A 14,457-nucleotide genomic window follows, 5' to 3' on the forward strand; every position below is an offset into this window, starting at 1 on the left:
ATATGAAATTGGACTTCAGCACAGAAGTACCAGGCAGTTTTATTCAGTTGAAAGTCTTGGATGAACTCTTTGACTTGCTAACCTCCCTTTGTGAATCTCTATAAGAAGAGACAGAAAAATCTGACAAAATAATTTTTTCATTGACAATGGAATTTCTCAGTCAAGGTTTCACATCTTAAAGATTGGTGTGTATAAATGAAGAATGACTCTCAATCTTTACTCTCTCTCTAACTCAGTCCAGGAGCATGATGAAGCACAGAAGGGAGTAATTATGAGTACTGACAATAAAGCTATATAAAAAGTTAACCATGAGCAAACTATAATCAGTGTCACACAGAATAGATACTTGGCCAGTGTTGAGGTCAGTTTATGCCTTATTTATTTCTAACTCTTTTTGATACAATTTCTTTTTGGTAAATGTCCCTTTATCTTTTTAGAAGAGAGTTCTAGGAATGTATTGGTGATGAGAGGTTGGTTGGGTTAAAGCCTCAGAATCCCAGTGCCTTAGTCAATGCTTCATTTCATGCATTTAGATACAAAGATACTTTCTTAAAATATAAAGCATTGAAAGCTGCAATCTCTAGATTCATAACAAACCAGTAGTATGTAGCTCAAGGGGATTGAGCTTTAAGTAGAATATTGGTTTGTCAGAAGACTGTTAATGTAATTAAAAGGAAATACAATAAAAACCCTCTTCGACGGGGAAGGACCCTGAAAAGCTGAATTAAAATAAGCTCCAGGCTGTTTCTTTATTGCATTTGAGTAAAATTTTAAAATATAAAGATTTAACAATTCCTAATTTTTTTTATTTTCTCCCTGGTTCAAAAAAAAGGGCAGAGGAATTACTGTATAGAAGACATGCTATTTGCTGCTTATCTATTAAGAAAACTCTGAAAAGTTTAAAAGCCCTGTTAAAATGGAAGTTGTTTGAAAAGAAAAAAATTTATAGTGTTGGAGTTTTTGTGTGCTGTTGTTCAGATGGGTTAAGAAACATTAATTTTGTCTATTCCAAGTAAGAGATAATGATGTAGAACAGTTTGTGTTTTCTCAATTAAATTTTATTTTTAAGTGTGAAAGTTTTGCAGGCCCCTGAGACCAAGCTTGAATGGTTTAAAAACCAAAAAAACTCCACTAACCGACCATCAAGGAAAAAAAATACATAGACTTTTTTGTTTCAGTCTCCAGCCTTGACACTGTGCTTTTAACCAATTCCCTCTGGTGACAGGTGCTGTTCACAGCAGGAGCAGTTTTGTCCAACTCTTTCTCCTGTCCTGGTTACTTTTAACTTTGTTGATAACATGTGCATCTTCTCCTTGGTGACAGAAGTCAAAGTCTGTTCCAGTTTTCAGGGTTCCCCACTATTCCTCAGAGAGCTTTAAAAAAGGTAAATATACTTCATCTTCACTGCTGTTGGTTTGATTGTACATTAATTATTCTAATGATGATGCTTAAGGAAAAAAAAGAACCTGCATGTTTGCCTCTGAGCATTGTAAAGGGGCAGGAAGCTCCCAAGAGGGATTTAAAATGAGATGCACTAAGGAAACCTATTGGGAAAAGGATTCTTGAGTAATGAAATGACATGAAGAAAATGCCTTATGGGAGAAAAAAGTGAATGAATTATGGAACCTGGTGTTGCTGGTAGATTAGTGACATTGCTATTACTTTTATATGTGACCGACTAATTAAAATAAATTCTTAAAAAAATTCTGTCTTAGGAAGCAAGTAGGCAAAAGGCTAGAACATTTGGCTTGTCACATAAATAAAGAGAACACCTTTCTCAGTGATTAGGTTTTCAGAGATTCTCCAGAGTTTCCAGGAAGGAGACTGAGTAAAGTATGCATTTGAGAATACATTGAACTCCAGAACTGTTATATGGAAGCTGTTTATAAATCCTAATGTAGTAGATTACTTTTGCTCGGTATAATAGCAGAATGAGAATTGTACATAGACTTTGCTATTCCTAATGCAGTCTGATGATTACAGGGATTTTGAAATGACATAAAAAAATTCTCTTTTACTTAACATAAAGATCAATCCCGACTGTCATAGTCAGGGAATTGTACTGCTTGTTGACAACGGAGTTTTCAGAGAGGTCATTCAAGGTACAGATGGAGTAATTGTGAAAAGCTTAAGAGCTGAGGAAGACTTACAGGTATGGGCTGTGCTGAAATGAGCAGCTCATGTGACAGAGCAGGAGAGTTTCACCCGTGGTCCACAGCCTGGACCAGGTTTGTGCCTTCTCTGCAAGGGTGTCAGTGCTGCTCAGTGCTCGACTTCCTGCGGGGTCACAGAGGGATGGAGCTGCCAGCTGATGTGCTACCAAGGGCTCCTGCCAATCTGCAAACTTGTCTCCTCCAGTCTGGCCACAGCTGGTGCTGGCTGCCATCACGCAAGGGGGTACAAACTCAGGGTCTGGCTTTTATTTTGAGAGTAGATGGTCCCAAAATATGTTCTAAACCAGGAGGGGGGAAGCAACTAGTAATAGGTAAAAAGCAGGAAGGCAGAGAAGTAAAAATAGGCAACCTGGCAGAACTAAATTATTCAAAATAATGCTGAATGTCCTTTTGTATTTATAATTTTTTTTTTTTAATTTGAGAAATTTTGCAGTTTGTATTCTTTGCCCCCTTATGAGCTTTAATAGTTTTAGTGCATGGTATGCCAGGAAGGAGAAAGCAGCCTACTTTCCTGCATTAGGTGATGTGTTGGACAGCATCTCCTCCACCTCCTGGTTGTCTTCTGGCACTGTATTGCTGCCTCCTCCACTTGGTAAAGCTCCCAAATTTGAAAAGCCACAAGCTGCTAAGGATGTGCTCATGTTCCCATGGAGTGGTTTTGCATGAGCAATTAATATATTTGAACTGTTTTGCTGAGTGCTAGCTGGAGCTCCAGGTATATGGGCAGGTCCTCATGGGAAATACTGGCAGTTCCACCATCTCTACAGTGATGGCTCCAGTAAACCCCCCTGTGCTGCTGCATTTTAAGAATAATTCCTGGCCCAGATGTGAACTGCAAGTTGATGGGTAACCACCATCAGTCACCTGTGCTGAGAAGATGAAGCTGATTCATATAAAAGTCACTCTTCATTGTATTTTATTCCCCATTTAGAGAGAAGTTGCTTAAAATTAAGTAATTTTTCTATTTGGATGAATGAGTGATGAAACAGATTAACTAAAGTGTAGCTTGATATCATAGATGTTTATAAATTATTAACAGGGTAGGGTTTAGTCAGAGCACTTTTTCTACCATTATTCAGATCTTGCTCTATTCTAGAGGGTTTTTCACAGAGAAGCGAGGACCAAAGAAAATGTAAAAAACCCAGCAAAACAAAACAAAAAACAAAACAAACAAAGCCCCCCAAAAAGCAAAAACAAACATCAAAAAAGAAAAAAAACCCATCAAAACCAAAAGGAACAAAGACAGTTTTACAAATGTCTGATTCTTCTTGAAGAGAATATTTGGGGTGCAGCAAAATATTGACAAAGACGACATTTGTTGGAGTGCGCTTACCCCTCAGTGTTTCTTTAACATACAATTTGGGTGGGGACTTTTCAGTAATATTTTTAAAAGTCTATTTCTTTTGACCTCTTAGAGTTTCTTCTGGCATTATTTATCCCTCTGTGTAAGGGAAATTTGAGCCCCTTGCCTGTTTTACCTGTAGAATTGGAAATAAATCTTTCCTTGCCAGTTTTTCAACATCAATTCATTTTCATTTGGAACCTGGTGAATCTCTGTGACTGATGTTTGCTTTTGTTAAACTAAAGGGGAAAACCCACCAGTGTTATGTATCATACATATTTTCATTTACAGCTTTGCATTCAAACCCAGGAACTTGGCATAAAAGAAGATGGAACACATGAGATAGATGTCATGGAATGTCAATTGTCATATGAGGAAGAGAAGGCTCTTCTTGTATAGAGGTGGTCGGTTGGATTTTAAAGTAAAATGTTTTATTTGAAGTGCTGGGCTGAAAAAATGTTCTTAATTGACTATTTGCATAATTCTGGATAGCCTGCACAAATAACAACTGAGAAGGTAGAAAGCCCCAGAGTTTTCTTAATATTTAACTCAGATCTCAGAAGGAGCAGCTAATAATTGAATGATACTGCGTTATAGACTTGGAGAATAAGTGATGGGGATTCAGCCTCAAAGGAGGTATTTGTATTAGAAATCTATTTTTTTCTGAAGTCAGGAAGTTGACTTTTTAAATCTGTTTTACTACACAATGACTGCACATTCTTTGAACATTATTAAACCAGTCAAATTAAATTTTAATCATGTAAATGCAGTTGAAAAAAGCGTACCGTGCCCTTTATTCTTTGTTTTGGGTTTCTTTTTCATGCAGCAAGTTTTCCTATGCCTCTGAAACAAACCTACAGATATAAGTGAGCCCTGTATGATACAAATTGTTGTTGATGTTTTCATTCTTTCTACTTTCAACTGTTATTCTCTGCCTGCCTTATGTCAGCAGCTGATGACTCCTTGAACTCTATTTGCAGGCCCTTTTTTGAAGCTTCTCCTTGCCCAGGGTCTCAGTGATTCTTTGATAATAAGAAGTAGATCTGTGCACCTTCATGCTTCACAATTTGGCTCTCCAATTTTGAAGTCAATCTTCACTAATTATCTTTCTCTTGGATGCTAATCATTAGCACATAATTTTATAGCCTCATATCTGTGCATTCTTTACCTGAGTGCCTGTCTTTCCTCGGGTTTGTTTTCTTGTATAACTATTTTCTATAATCTTTCAGTCTTCTGGCCAGGAGTTAAGACCAAATAATAAATCCCTCTTTCTTAGTTATACTTATGTATTAATGATTTTCCAGCTTTACAGAGATGTCTGTTTAAGCCTGGAGCTAAATTACAAGTGTTGTGTTCATTAGGAGCTTAATGTATTGATTACTTGGGACATTAAAACTAGTTTCTTCACTTCTGCTTTCCATAAAATTTCTGCTGTGATAATGATCTATAATAAGGTCTGAAGTACTCAAATCAAAATTTTAATGGCCAGTTTCACGGTATTATACTTCTGCATTCTTCTGTCACAGGTACCCTCTGAAGTGCAAAGAGCTGCTCTTATCTCTTAATTATCATCATTAATGAATTTAGCTGGTATTGTTTTTAGCAGGGATTAATAAGTTTTACAGCTATTAATAAGAGCAAATTTCTTTGTTTCTTTTTTTTACCTGATGAAAAGAAGCATCTGATTTTGACTTTGTAAGGTGATACAATCCTAATCAACATAGCACTGCTGGCAGTTTTTAAGGATTCATTCTGTGTACACGCAGGTGCCCCAACCACTAAAGTTCACCAGAAAGCAATCTGTGCTGCCTGCAGAGCACAGAAATACAGATGAGAGTTTTACTAAGAATTGTAATACTAATAAATATCTTTCAGCTGTTTCCTGAGGAGTCTTTTAGACCTCTGGCTGTTAATCCTTGTCCCAGTTCTTGGGGAAAATCTATTTTGCTTCAAAGTGCTTTATCTATAATCGGCTTATTCGGAATTAATCTCCATGCCCATCTGCAGGCTCCTGACAGACTGGTAATTTCCCTTCCATCTCAATCTCATGCCCAGAGGAATTGCACACTTGTAACTAGTAAAATTTTTGTTGTTTTCAGCAAATGTAAAATTGCCACAGGAAAATAATGTAAGGCTTTAAAACAGGGATATTAATTTTAGGTAACTGTCTAGCAAGAGCAACGTTTAGCAGTAAGATTTTGCAGCCATTCATTTAGCCACACCAAGATTCAATGTTCAGTCTGTTTCAACATCCAGTTTTGTGTATTTAAAAAAAAAAAGGCAAGTAAGAGCAAACACATTGAAATGGAGTAAAAACGATGGAATGTTGTCCTACAGCCGCATTCCTCGTAGAATCAATTTTCAATTTCCCTCGTGTGAGAAGGGGATATTTGTTGACAGACAATTGACAGTATCTTGAAATGCAAATATGCAAGTACAAAGCTTTTCAAGCTCCTCAAATGCTCAGATTTTCTTCACTTTAAGTGTGTAGCCATGGTTCACTCCTGTATTTCTTTGCATACCTCTGGATCCTCTTAGCTAGAGATTTTCCTTCGAGTATTTAAAATGTTTCATAAATACTGAACAATCCTTTATGCCTGCAAGATCCACAGTTTTCAGATCTCATCTTTTAACCCAGATTTCAGGTTACTTGGGAAGTGACTAATTCTCTGGAATCACTCTGATAATTAGTGAAGAATTGGAAATGGCTTGTTTCTGTCTTCAAGTTTTTGACTGCTTGTGTACAATCCCTTATATCCCATATCCTTCTCTCTGGAGTAAGGCCTTCCTGTGTAAAAATTCTGTTCCTGTTGAGTTTTGGTAATCTAGATTTCAAGATCAGCATTTGAGATTGTCTTTCTTATAGTCTGCAGTGTGTGTTCCTCCTTCTCAACAGCTGATGGTTATGCATATGTGTAGAGCTGTGGATTTATGTTTCATGTATGGAGTTTAGTGCTGTTAATGTGCAAAGTATTTAGGCATGTAATCCCTTCTAACACATCCAAAGAGCCTAAGTGTAAGTGATGGTTTAATGGCAAAATAGCTGCTGGTGATTTAGAGTCCATTACTTTGTGTTTTTCTCCCCCTTTGCTCCTGTAGTGAGATAAAACAATACGACAAAAAAGATCAAGCTATAGAATGTGAACGGCACCTGTTTTGTTCATTCTCAGTAGGAAGACCAACTTGAGTATTTCTGTAATTTATAGTAGTTCAGTGAATTCATATTTCAAAATTTCAAACCCTCACGTTCTTCTGGCTGGCACTGGGTTGACAGACCTGGTGCTGAACATTTGCTTAAATTTTGTTGTTAATGAGCACTATGATGTTAAGTGTTGCTGTCCATTGGGAATGCTATGGTACTACATCTTTTGAAGGCTTTAGGCCCTAAGAACTTACAAGATATATTCATCAAATCCTTAGTTGTTTTTTGTAATCGAGTTTGTTTTGCTTACTGATGAAATCCTTCTCCCTCTGTTTGTAGGATGATAAAGTTAAACCTCTTCTCCTGAATTTGTTCTGCTGTAACAGACTGATGCCTGAGCAGGTGCTGAGGAATGATTGCTTCCTCGTAGTTGATGTGATTCCAGTTTCACTGCAAACAGGTAAAGAGTATGAGCCACATAAAAAACAAAATTCCGAGACAACAGAGTGAAAAAAGTGATTAACTGAGGAAAATGGAGCAAACCCTACTCAATGAAAACTTTTCCATCAGGTGTTTGAGACTTTTGTTTTGATATAATTGACCTGATCTGAAATATCAAAGCATAAAAGGTTTCATAGGTGCATTCATTTTTTGAGATTATACAGTCTTCACTGTGTTTTCTTTTCAGTATGTTTTATTCTAATTAAGTATTTGGGATTATAAATTTGATTTTACTGACTGTATTCTTGGTTTGTCAGCCTTTTTCTTTTATTCATATGTAGGTTTTAAATTTACAGAGACCAGTCTTGTTAGATGCCAGAGATCTTTAAGATGAAGCTTTAGTGAGTTGATTTTTTATTGAGTTTTCTATCCCTCTTCATGCCCGAAATCCAGATAACATATTCCTCTTAAAGATGTTCTAGGGCGTTATTTTTTTGCTGAAGATTTGTTTTTGTTGAAAAGACCAGTTGTTCTTGTGGTAACTGCCCTCAGGATTTAAGTAAACACCCCAATATACTGCTTTGAAAACTAGTAAACGACATGGTGAGCACCTTTCCTCTTTTCTGTCTTTTTGCCTTTGAAAAATGAAATTGGCTTTCTAGAGAGCAGTCATTCTTCTAACTGCTCCTTTGCTGTGCTGCTGTCAAACAAAATATTCTACACACACCTTTGCAAAACCTACTGTTTACTTGCTCTGTGTGCATGTATCACCTGGTATTAAATGTTTTTATGCAGTAGCTATGAGAGTGTGATTTTCATGAATGGGTTTGTTTGCCTGCAACGCTTGGCTGCCGATATTTCTGTTGAAAAAGTTTTGTCAGCTCTTTATCTTCACAGGAAATTGTTGTTTATTTTTATGAGGGTTTCCTTTCTTCTCAGAAAGAGCAGGTCAGAGTGTGCAGTGCTGCTGCAGCCTCTGGGTGTTGCTCTTGGACAGCGCTGCTATTCTGCAGAGGAGTTACTGAAGCTGCTTGTTGGATGAAGGATGTCAAAATGCAGTACGCAGCAAGCAGCAGCACTAGTGGAACTGAGGAGCTCTCAGGTACAATAATATGGTCCACACTGGATAGAAGATACCCTTGGCAGGCTCATGTTTGATATTATTCTTGGTTTTCTATCCTTAAACCAAAATTAGTTGGGTTTTTTTTAATATGGAATAGTGTGTAAGATGCTCTCCTTGTTTCCTTATATGATGCTGATTTTTTGATTTCTGTAAAATATATATAACCAAAGACAGTAAATAAAAAAAGGTATTTTTATGACATAAAAAGTATTTTTATGTGGAATTTTTGGTGTGGTGATAAATATTTTCATTACAGAAATCACAGAAGAATTATACCTTGTCAATGAATATAAACATTTTAGAAGTTTTGTGAAATACTTTCCAAATACTGATTGAACTCTTTTGCTATTAACTAACATTTAATAATTTCATTATTAAAATTCTGACTCTAATTTAAATGAACGTTAAACACTGAAGAGAGGTTAGACTAACCTGATTGTTTGTATCATGCTGTGTAACAAATGTTAGAATAAATATTTACTTGGTTTTCCTGTTCTGGAGTCCATGCAAACTAAAGTATACTTAAATCCCCAAATTGTTAACCTTCTTGGTTTTCTGAAGTCAGAAGTCTTCGTGTATGCTTGAGTAAAGAAAAATAAATTGCAGATTATTTAAACTTTCTTTATCAGCTGTAAGTATTATGAAACCTTTTGTTATGTATGGGCCTTTTCTATTTGCATTAAATGTTGATTAAAGTTTTAGTGTCACCAGTTCTGTTTGTTTCCATGTTGACATTTTCTAGGGTAATTCTGTAGCTTCAGCTTTCTTTTTTGTTCTTATTTGTCAGAGGCCTTAAGAAAATAGTTGGTCCAGGGTTGTGTTCCTGCCAAAGCTGAATACTTATCCATGGTAATGGACTGCCTGCTGTGTGGTCTGAGACATCTCTTTCAGCTGCACCTCTTTCTTTGGGAAGAGGAGTTCTTTCAGCACATTGGGAGAATATCAGCATTTCTTATCCCCATGGTTTGGGTAGAGCAAGGAGGAATTATTTCTGCTCAGCTCTGGAGACTCCTGCTCTTCTGTTCAATACCTCTTATTCGTAGTTCTTACCTTAACATCCATAATAACATTACTACATCTCTCCAGGTAGCTTGCTGCTCACTTAATCAGTATTTAATATTTGTGCCTATGTCGTTCTGAGAAGAGTTGGTGTGGGTCTTTTGTGCTTCAAAATAGATTTCTGCTAGTGCTTCTAACTAACACTCACTGATATTTTAACAGTTTTTTTCCTGCAAGTATGTATAGCCTGCAAGTTAAATTATATTTCCTCATAGGTAGCTGCCTCCAAAACTTCCCCTAAATGGGCAAAGATTAATTTCATCTGCAGTCACTTAATTCCCCAATTTGCAAGGAAACTGGCATGAATTTATCCTGTTTTCAAATCAGGAGTCTGATAGCTTGCAAGTTGATGACTTTCTAGACTGTGATGAATGTTTGAGAGCCTGATCTTCATTCCCATGATTTATAACCCTGGTGAGAACTTTCCTCAGATTTCTGGGTATGTGCTGACAGGCACTAAGATAATGCACCATGCCACAGCTCCTGCAGCAGTTGTTTTGGACCATGTGTTTTTCACAGCAGACACACCATGGCTAGATAAACAACTTTCAAATTGTCCTAAATCTGCTGTTACCACACATGGTGATGGCACATGGGATCAAGTGTTGGAGTCAGGTTTTGGCAGCTTCAAGTTCAGGGACTGCAATACATCAAGACCACACCATATTGAAGGTTGAGTTAAAATGCTGACGTGCCTTTCACAGAAACACAGAATCACTAGGTTGGAAGAGACCTCCAAGATCATCAAGTTCAACCCATTCCCTAACACTTCAACTAGACCATAGCACTGGGTGCCATATCCAATCCTTTTTTAAACACATCCAGGGATGGTGACTCCACCACCTCCCCAGGCAAAGCATTCCAATACTTTATTACTCTTTCAGTGAAAAACTTCTTCCTACTATCCAACCTATATATCCCTTGGTATAGCTTAAGATTTTGTCCTCTGGTTCTGTTGGGTGCTGCCTGGAGAAAGAGACCAACCCCCACCTGACTACAACTATCTTTTAGGAAGTTGTAGAGAATGATAAGGTCACCTCTGAGTCTCCTTTTCTCCAGGCTGAACAACCCCAGCTCTCCCAGTTGTTCCTCATAGGGCTTTCTTCTCTTGTGAACTTTCTGCTGCTCAACTTTCCTGCAACCTTAACAATTGGTAGCATAATCAAGCAGACTGGATCTGTTCTGTCTCATCTTGGCAGTCCCAGTGTGGACCAGAAGTTTCTGGTATTCTGGATGTGGTATTGCACGTTTCATCTGTCATCTTGGCAGCCCTCTGGCTTCTTTCTGATCTCCTTTTCCAGCTCTATGGGTTGGTGTTTCAGCAAAGCCAAGAGCTGTACTGCCTGGTATTGTTATGCTGGATACTGACAGACGTGACAGCTCTGGAGAAAGAGACTTTGTTTGAAGTCAAAGAAGGTGGTGAATGTGAGCCTTGGGGCTTTGAGATACAAGATGATACTCCTTTGGATGCCTCAACAGCGGGTTTTGCCCTTATCAGGTGTGTCTTGGGTTTTCTCCCAGATGTGCCCTACAATGCTTGCACTGTAAGAGTGAATGTTACAGCTTGGATGCATGCAGTTAGCTGCAGGGGCTGAGGGAACAGACACATCCTCCTCTCCATCACTTACCGAGCATCCATGCAGTGCTGCAGGTTTTCTTTCTAACCAAATTCTTGAGAACTTTCCTTCCATTCTCTCTCCCTACTCTGGCAATAAAGTTTTCTGTTGCTCTCAGTCCCTTGTGGTGTTACTGGAACCTGAAGAACTGTGAAATGCAAATTCTTAATAGTGTTGCCTGATGTACCCTGGAGTGGATTAAGTTATTGCCCTGCCAAGGCAGCAGTAGAGTAGATACCAGGACAATTCTTGAAGGAGAATAAGAATTATGTATCCAGTAGACAGTATCTCCAGTGTCTTGAAGCTCTGTAGAAGGATTGTTTAGTAGTAATTAACACACTTCAAATTTTTATGCTGTGTTTGCATGAACTGTGGTAAATTGCAGGCTGTGCAAGTCCTACCAGCTGAAACACTGAATAAACACACAAGAAGCCTTGTGCAGCACAAAAGTCACATGCAGTGTGAACGTGTATAGCCAACACAACTTGGAGGATTTCTTTGTGTACAAGGGTTTCAGTTTCCAGGATTGATTTAACCTCCCTCAGGAGAGAAACTGGGAGAATTATTTTGGAGCAAATAGATTGAAGACAGTTTAGATGGTTTGGTCCAAGTACTGTGATGAAAGCTGAGTTCAAAGGAAAAGCCTACTCACCTCTAGATCAGGAGATGCAGGTAAAGGCTGATGGGAGTAGAAGTGGTGTTATTTCAAAAAAACATTTCTTTTCCTCATAGAACTTTGTTTAAAGTTGAAATCTGCTGATGGGAAATGTAGTTCTGTTCCACAGCAACTTTTCTTCATTCTAATTTAATTTAGTGATTGTCAAAATGGTGATTCCACAAAAGCAAAGCCAAGATCTCCTTGAAGGCTGCTTGTGACTGGCAGGCACAATTAAGGTCACAGTTTCCAACGCATCACATAAAAGAAAGAAATATTTCAAAGTTGTTCTGGTTGGACAACAGTATGTTTACACTAATGCCTTTTTCCTAATACTTTTTTGAAATATTGTGTCAACCAGAGCCTGACTTGATTGTATTACAGCAACATATCTTCAAAGCTGCTACATTCTTGAGACATCTTTTGCTCTTGGGGCTTTATAGTTCAGTCACTGTGACTCGACAGACTTTGTATTTTAGTATTAATTCCTTACATTGCCTACAAATGTTGCTATTGTAGATAGCGAGAATGGTTTAGTGCTTGAGTTTCCTGGAGACACTGTTATTTATTTCATGGTACCATTTGCAAATAACAGGACTGCTAATGTGCATAAACTGTGAGGCTGAACATTTGGGTATTTTGTAGTGATTTGCCTTTTCCCCTACAACTTAATAATAGCCTTCCAGCCATGTCGGCATGTATGCTGCAGATTTTCCCACTGTTTTACTAGCGAAGAGCTATTCTTTAAAGATAGGATCAAAAATCTGACTCTTATTTATAGTCTTCTGTTCCTACTGCTGCAGACAGAAATGGTGTGGGGAGCTCAGGGAGATACTGAATACCAATGACTTGGTTTTTGAATGCCTCTTTTTCCCTCCTGGGTATTTTTGTTTCAGTGAAAGTGTATCTTAAAAAAGACAGGTTTTGATAGGAAGCTTAATGAATATGCACTGCAACTTGCTCTAAGTAGTTCAGCTGAGGTGTACTTGATAGTTCCTATATATCCACCCATACACTAATATTAGCTCCTGCTGCTCCTAACTCTACCAGAAGTTACAGTTTTAGTCCTTTGCAAGGACACAGTGTCAGGAAACAACCTGTTAGTGCTGTTAGGTGGACCAAAATGCTGAATCTGGTTTATTGAATGCTCTGTGTATTGAAAACTTCCTAGTCAGAGCGTGCTGACAGGCTGGCAAAAATTGTGTTAATATCTTAATACCTCAGGGCATTTATAAAGTTAATCTTTTGACACTTTTATTTGCTTTTTTGGCTCACCATCATGATCAATTTTTTTCTCTTTTAAAAGTTCAGTTTATGACTGTCATTTAATTGATGATAACTACAAATTATGCTAGCTGCAAAGCAATAAATAAAAGAAATGCAAGTAGTATAATTTGGAACATGGTAATCTTAGTAGCCTGAGTCATGAATTTCATCATCTGCTGCAGTTAGTATAATTTTATGATTCACAAATCTATTCATTTCTTTTTTTAGTGTGTCACCAGATAAACAGCTCAACAGTAAGGTGGCAGAATTGTCGTGTCTCACCCCAATTGTAGGAGAGAAGGCAGGTCTGATTGTTCCTATGCATATATAGTAAATCTGTCCTGCTGACCTCTTGAATCTGCAAAACAGCTTCCTGTGCTTCAGTGTAGCACTTGCTCATTAAGGCATTCAGATTATCAAATGACCACTACCTCAACCTCAAATCTGTAGTTTGTTCAAATTGTTTAGAAATGCATTTGCTGGTTTGCTGAAGGTGACCTTCCACTATGGATCAGTGCACAGACACTTGCAGAGTGGTCCTGGCCTGACTTAAGCAGGAAGCCATCAGCATTTGCTTAATGTTAAATCAGTGCTACTACTACAGAAGTACTGTAGGCTCTCAAATAGTTGATGGCTCTAATTTAATTCCAGAAAATATGCTTTTTCCATTACACTGTGGATTTACTTAAATTTTAAAATCTTCAAGTGTGTGATTTGTTTTGGAATGTCCCCTCCTTCTAGATGCCATGCCAGCCACAGTACCTGCCACTTACTAAACCTGAAGCTTGAAAAGCCCTACAGAAAGGATCAATCTTTAGATAGATAGGTAGGTACAGATACATTATTAAATCAGAATTTGCCTTAATTCATGAGAATGAATTTGCTCTTGTAATGTTGCTTTTTCAGGAAGTGGTAAGAAACAAGTTATGGACATATAAATAAATGACCAGCATCTTTGAACCCATGGTCATTCACTATAAAATCAGTATCCTCAGTTCATAGAATCACAGAATGAATGAGTTTGGAAGAGACCACAGTGAATCATCTGGTCCAACCTCCCTGCTCAAGCAGGGCCTTCCTAGAACACAGGGCACAGGATTGTGTCCACATGGTTCTTGAATATCTCCAGTGAGGGATACTCTCTGGGCAACCTGTTCCAGTGCTCAGTCACCTGCACAGTAAACAAGTTCTTCATATTCAGGTGTAACTTCCTGTGCATTAGTTTCTTCCCATTGCCTCTTGTCCTATTTTTCAGCATCACTGAGAAGAGCCTGGCTCTATCCTTTTGCCATGCTCCTTTCAGATACTGATAGAAATTGATAAATAAATAAGCTTATGATAAGGTAAATGCCATACAAGCTGAAAGTGCTGGGGCATTGCCTCATGGCACTGTCTTGGCCAATTAATGATAAAATCACAGTGTGACACAAAGAGGCAGCACTTTTCACTGGCCCAAAGCCTGGGTATTAAAGATGCTTGCCAGGGTCCCTCTCTGCCGTGTCTGTCCATGTTAAGGACAGCTGAAACTATCCTGCACAGGCATATATACACACTTTGGTATTTGTATTTAGATTCCTCTGTGACTGCTCCTTTCTGTTTTTCTTTTAATTCACATACATCTCTGCTCTGTGGGGCTCTC

General features: G+C 38.0%; 1 long non-coding RNA gene across 1 annotated transcript in view; it reads left to right on the plus strand.

Moving 5' to 3' along the window:
- The first annotated feature begins 6,915 nt into the window (after nucleotides 1-6,915).
- LOC148225137 (uncharacterized) overlaps nucleotides 6,916-14,457 on the plus strand; it is a 74,188-nt gene continuing 66,646 nt past the window's right edge. Inside the window, exon 1 of the long non-coding RNA XR_015798952.1 lies at nucleotides 6,916-8,201. This is a non-coding gene — a long non-coding RNA (uncharacterized LOC148225137). The remainder of the gene's footprint in view (nucleotides 8,202-14,457) is intronic.

This window comes from Sturnus vulgaris, chromosome 1, assembly GCF_052056855.1.
Source record: "Sturnus vulgaris isolate bStuVul1 chromosome 1, bStuVul1.hap1, whole genome shotgun sequence".
In the NCBI taxonomy this organism is placed as follows: Eukaryota; Metazoa; Chordata; class Aves; order Passeriformes; family Sturnidae; genus Sturnus; species Sturnus vulgaris.